This window comes from Bremia lactucae, linkage group LG11, assembly GCF_004359215.1.
Source record: "Bremia lactucae strain SF5 linkage group LG11, whole genome shotgun sequence".
Taxonomy (NCBI): domain Eukaryota; phylum Oomycota; class Peronosporomycetes; order Peronosporales; family Peronosporaceae; genus Bremia; species Bremia lactucae.
The window spans coordinates 3,379,377-3,385,688 of NC_090620.1; positions in this window are offsets into that span (position 1 = coordinate 3,379,377).

The window sequence follows — 6,312 nt, forward strand, 5'->3', positions numbered from 1 at the left end:
TGTTCGCTGCTGTCCATGAATGAAAAGTCATCACTCAGCTGGAGCTTCTAAATTTGACGAAGCTCGCCGCTTCCCGCTTCCAATTTATGTATGGTCTAGTGCACGGTCTATTCTATCTACTCGACACTCGCCTTCTTGGTGATGGTTTGCCGCCACCCAATCTCCGTGAGCTTGAAGACAAGCTTTGCAACATATCCATTGATGACATTACGTCCGTTGACGACACTAGACGGACATCCTTTTACACCGAATTGACTGACTTCGTGGTCTCGGCGCGGCATGAGAAGGCTACGAATACGTATCGATACTCGATTTTGGCAAAGAAGGCAAAGACGCCACTGCAATCCAGACTGACTGATGGTGTACAATGGCTTAATCTGCAGCCCGTAGCTTTCAAGCTGTTCTCGATGGCATCACCCAGCGCTGCAACGGAACGCAGCTTCTCCACAATGGCGTTCATCCATTCAAAGCTTCGTAATTCGCTTTACGTGGCCTCGGTTTAAAAGCTCGTCTTCATTAAGAGAAACATGAGCGCCTTCCGCGATATGCATACAAATTGCACTGTCTCATAGTGGTGGTTTCGGCCGACCACTCCGAAGGACGTTACTGGACGGGGAATGGACTTGCAATAGCACTGCCTGCATAATAAGCCAAGATTAAGTTAGTAACGGACAGGAAGCTTAGCAGCACATGTAGCACCTTAACATCACCTTTAATATCACTTCGTCTCTCACCCTCTCATCAGCAAAACGTACACGCACCTGTCGTAATGCAGGTTATGAGCCGAAAGAAAAGAACGGCTACTATGGACGAGTCCAAGGAGCAGAAGCGTGAGGCTTTCAGTCGCGAAAGAGAACGTTGAGGCGGCGCAAGCATCACATCAAGTGCTATTACAGCACTACGTGCCGCCATCGGCTTTCATTGCACCATCAATATAGCATCGTCAGCAACCAATGCAATAGCCTCAGCAACCAATACATCAGCAAGTTGGAAGGGTTCCAGACGCCAGAAAGGGGAAGGGTGGTGTACATCCATTTGACGGAAAGGGACTGTACCAAGGACTGGGTGACGTTTTTTGTCCTGGGGAAAAAGGTACGCCAGATACAGTTTGCAGAACAGGCATGCGGATTCCCGTGAACAGAAGACATCAAGGTCGATATCCTCGGCCATGACCTAAAGTGCATGGCGGAAAGACACTTCAACCATCAAGTTGAAGGCTGGTGGTTAGAGGAGCCCACGCTGGAGCATGCAATGCAGTAGCTGCTACACACCTTCGCGACAAAAGACACCCCCACGCAGAGCATGAAGATGTTCACCGCCGCAAAAGAGCCCGCGGAGAAGCTGGACCGAACATTACCTGTATTTGGTTGCGGTCAGCGAGGCATGAGGCGGCGCAAAAAAATGGTTTTGGACAACATCGTCCACTAAGCAGATCCGTCGTGCGCGTGTCGATGCTGTCAAGACTAAATCTAACAAGAACGGACAACTTAAGACAGGCAGTGGAACTCGCTTACTTCGCAAAATCCACAGAGGTTGAACTTAAAGGTCACCAACTCGGCAAAGATGTGGCGAATTTGATACAGCAGGGGCGTCAAAACCCCCCAAAATGTTTCGCGTGCGGAAAGACAGGGCACCTGACAGCTGCCTACCCATAACGTAGACAAGCTAGTACCAAGGTAGAACAGGTTGATTTTGTCCTGGCGGTAAAAAATCGACAATTGAGCAAGAATGCTGGGCTCTAGATAGCGAGTCAAGTCGTCACTTTGTAAATGACCCCGATAGGCTTGAGAACGCGGAGGAAATTTCTAGCGAGTGCGTGACTGCCAATGGAGGTGCGCTACGCATAACTAAAATAGGTAGCGCTGTGCTCATGACTACCGTCTTTAGTAAAGCTACCTTAGTACGTCTGCTTGATGTACAGTACGCTGGAAACTTGAAGAGAAATATCATTTCCTACGGGCTTTTGGAGGCCAAGGTTTTTGGCATTGCTTACCGCGGAGAACACCGCGTGCTCGCTGGTTTGAGTGGTGGCCCACCTGTCTTCGACGTCGAGACAGCAAACAACATTTTGATTGTTCGGGACCAAGGTTGCAAAGCAAATGTAGTGCTGGAAACGTCATAATGGCAGTTCTAGCCCAGAATGCTGAGATGGGGATCATAGCGGATGTGTGAAAGAGCTCTCTGATGCAATTTCATCAGACGTTGGGGCACCTTCACTATGAAATATCATAAAGATGACTGCAGACCCGGCTTCATGCATACATAAGTGCGCGAAAAATGTCTCGCATGTGCTAAAGGGAAGCAGACCAAGAATCGACAGTCCAGCAAGGACACTGGGAACAGTTCACTAACTAGTATCATCGACGAGTCATCCTCTCCGACCTCAAGGGATTAATGACTCCTCGCGACAGGCAAGAGAACATGTACAGGGTAAATTTTGTTGACCATCGCACAAATTTTTGCCGGATTTCCATTTAGCCAAGACAAACGACGTTGGGGCACAAAAGTGTAAGCATTTCTTGGCCATTTTTGAGCATCAATTTAAATTACCGAATACATATGCTGCGCACGGATGGAAGAGGCGAGTATCGTACGCTGGATTTGTTTTGTAACAAAACTGGGATCGCACGTCAAGTAAGTGGGCCCCGCAATCAATCAAGCAACGGTAAAGCGAAAAAGATGCACCCTACCATTATGAATATGGTCCGGCGCATAATTTTCGCACGCAGTCTCCTGTTGAGTTTTCTGGGGAGATGCGGCAGAGTATTCAGCGTACACACTAACTCCCAGCCCGAGCAAGACGAACGCTGGGCAGCAATCCCTGATAGAAAATCCAAACCAGACTTACGTGATGAAGTCATTTTCGGCTCACACTACACGGTGCACCGGACCGAAGGCAACAAGTCCTTGGGCGAGCGCAACATTTACGGTAGCATTATTGGCAAGAATGACGAGATTAAAGGCTATCGTGTCTACATCCCACTCTACATCCCACGGGACGAAATTGTCGTGGTAACACAGCACGTGAGGAATGTTTTTACGCTGTCTGAGGAGCAAAATATGCAGAACATGATTTTAAAGCTAGTTTCCAGCAATTCTAAACACAAAGGCGCACGAATAAAACCTGGACAAGCGATCGTCATCGCACGAGGTCGGTGTTGGGGGAGGGTGCTAATTTGGATAAAAAGAAAGACAGCAAAATATTCCAAATTAGTAACAGTGTATACGGCGCCCGTGATCCAGACCCCAAAAATTACAGAGAGGCTATGCAAATTCAACTGCAAAACAAGTGGGAGGGGGCAATAATGCAAGAATTGCAGGCTTTCGAGGACAATGGAGTGTGGGTTGTTGCGGTACCACCCCAAAATAGTGACATCCTGCTTACGAAGTGGGTCTTTATGACAAAAACGAATGCGGATGGGGTCATCGAGCGGTTCAAGTCACGTTTGGTAGCTTGCGGAAATGAACAAATGTTGGGACAATGGGGAAACCTTTGCAGCCGTGATAGAGCTATCCCCATTTCTAGTGAGCATTTTTAGTAATATTTTTGTAACATTAGTTTCACTTAAGAAGGTTCGAAGCATTAAGTAGCTTTGATTAATATAGGAAATGAGCACAATAAATATAATTTAGCTCTCGCTTTACGTTTGGGGGGGGGGGTACCTGCTGGAATGGCGATATCCCCAAGCGTATATTATAGTCGAGAAGGAACACCACTTCGAAATTTATTTGACGTTTCCTCAAGCAATGGAGATATCAGACAAGAAGCTTGCAAAGTTTTAAGTATGCTCGAAGGGCAAGCTGGCGCTTCAACTAAAATACCAGTTTAAGGCCAAAAGCAGGCCGGACGGCTTTGAAGCGATTTAATACACACAGAATTAGTTAACGCTGGATTTACTCGATGTAAGCAATATGTGTCTCTACTACAAGCACTGTAATACGGAAATAGTTATCGTGGGCGTTTACGTCGATGGTTTATTGGTGACCGCTTCAAAGAGTGAATCGGTTAATGATTTCTTTATTGCCATGGGTGTGCTTTATATTTAGAACCTTGGAGAGGTGAGAAACTTCTTGGGCATGCGTGTGGTGCTTAATGGTGGTACCTATATGCTAAACCAATAAGCCACTATCGAAGAAATTCTGAATCAGCATGGACTTGTCAACTCGAACGGCGTACGTTCGGCCGTTTGCGACGACAGCAACGCCACAATGAAAATCCTGTATTTTTTAAGGCGCGCCGAAGGGGAGAACGAGCCATCGATTTGCGACTTCAGTTGCTTGTGGGGAGTCTCATGTGGCTATCTCGTTGCACCCGACCCGATGTCAGCTTCGCTGTTTACAAGGCAACATGGCGCACACATCAGCCCACTATCAGTAACTTAAAACTAGCCAGCGATATCTGAAGACAGCAGAGCAACTCAAGTTAGAGATGAAGACCAAGAAAGGAAACAAGATTACCATGGCAAGTTGGAGCGACTCCGACTGCGCCGTCAACGAGGCATACAGAAAGTCGATATCTGATGAAGTGATCACGCTTGACCGGCCAGCTATCCAGTGGATCTGCAAAAAACAGACTGGCGTCTCGTTGTCAACCATAGAGGGCGGATTAACGTTGGCCTCACATGTGGAATGCGAGATCTTGGGTATCCGGGAGCTGCTGCAATAGATCGGGCAGTCGGTGTTCGAGCCTATTGTCATGTTTATGGAGAATCAAGCGGCTATTCGACAGCTCGAAGCCGAAGACAGCACGTCTAGTGCCAAAGATCTGGACATACGCGTTAAGTTCATCTGTGATTTAGCAAAACGAGGCATTGTTCGATCGCAGTTCATCAAGTCAGACCTCACTCATGTTCGCTGACCTGCTGACCAAAACATTGCCCACTCCACGAATGCTGGATCGGAGAGATTTGTTTCAGCAGTCGTAAGGTACGCGTCGGCAGAGAGCGCGGCAGGTGCAACGCCGGGGAGGAGTATTTATTGCACTGGTTTTTCATAATGATAATTTTGTCTGACCATCGCACGAAGGACGTTACTTGTAACGTAGTGTATTTTTACATGAGATTAACACTTAAAGGTTGTTTATTAATATATTATCTTAAAGGTGGAGAATATTAACATTATTCACATAGTAATATTCGGAGAATTTATCCGTTGGTAGATATAGGCCATTATGTATACTTTCTCCGCGGTCCAGTCAGCACTGGAGAGAAAGACAGATAAGATTTTATTACAGTTTTAGTTAGGATAATTACATAGAAACAGAAGAGCTTATTGATATTAAATACAGTTTACTTTTAACCCTCTTTGAAGCAAGTGCTTTTAAAGAGAGTCTTCCTCTGCACGTAGTGTTCGTGAAGTGACGTGTGGCCTAAAGCAGTGCAAAGTGAACTTGTAGTGAAGCAAAACAGGTCAGTAGTGCCCCGTTAAACCTGGTAGCACTTTGTAGTCCGTCCAAGGACCACAGTTCCATCATCTAACATGGACATGTTAGATGATAATGAAAATACGCATCATGTTTCGCGTGATAGCTACTCCTTTCTAAGTGACATAGAAAGAACTGCGGTCGAGCGAATGAGTTCGACCGTAGGAATGATGTTATCTTCGTCATGTTGTCCAGTTTGGACAGATATGCCCTTTATTTAGTCATCGCCAAGTTCATACAACATAAACTTAACGAGGCGAAGGATAAAGTAGTCTTGCTTAATCAGCAAGGCTCTCAACAGGCAGAACTGTTGAGGTTACAAAAGGTACAGACCCCTGTACCTGGGATGACGCAAACGCGTCGTCCCGAAACTTTAAAGATTGACATCTCTAAGTATAGGGGAGTCGAAGAAGACTCCCTCTTGAGATGGTTTGTCGAGTTAGACGATGCCATCAGGGCACTTCACATCATCGACGAGCAATTGCAAATCGCATTCGCTCAATCAAATCTGACAGGTCGTGGCAAAACTTGGGCATTGGGTCTCAAGTTGCGCGACCCATACGTCTTTGGCTCGCTAGAGGCTTTTTAAACCCGACTCAAACAGACGTTTGAACCACCAAGGGCTGAGTTCAGAGCTTCTGAAACTCAAGCAAGGCAAGCGTGATGTTCACGCATAGCCTAGCACATACGACTCTTAGCGAGTTGTATTACCAATAACCCAGTCCATGAACACACGTTGATTACGGTGTTCATGCAAGGTCTTACGGATGGTCCCGTAAAGACCCACCTGTTCCGCTTGGAACTTGATACGCTTGAAGAAGCATTATCCGTTGCGGAACAGAAGGACTTTAGTTTGAGACAGGCTCAAGCTAATTCGTCATCGTATCGTC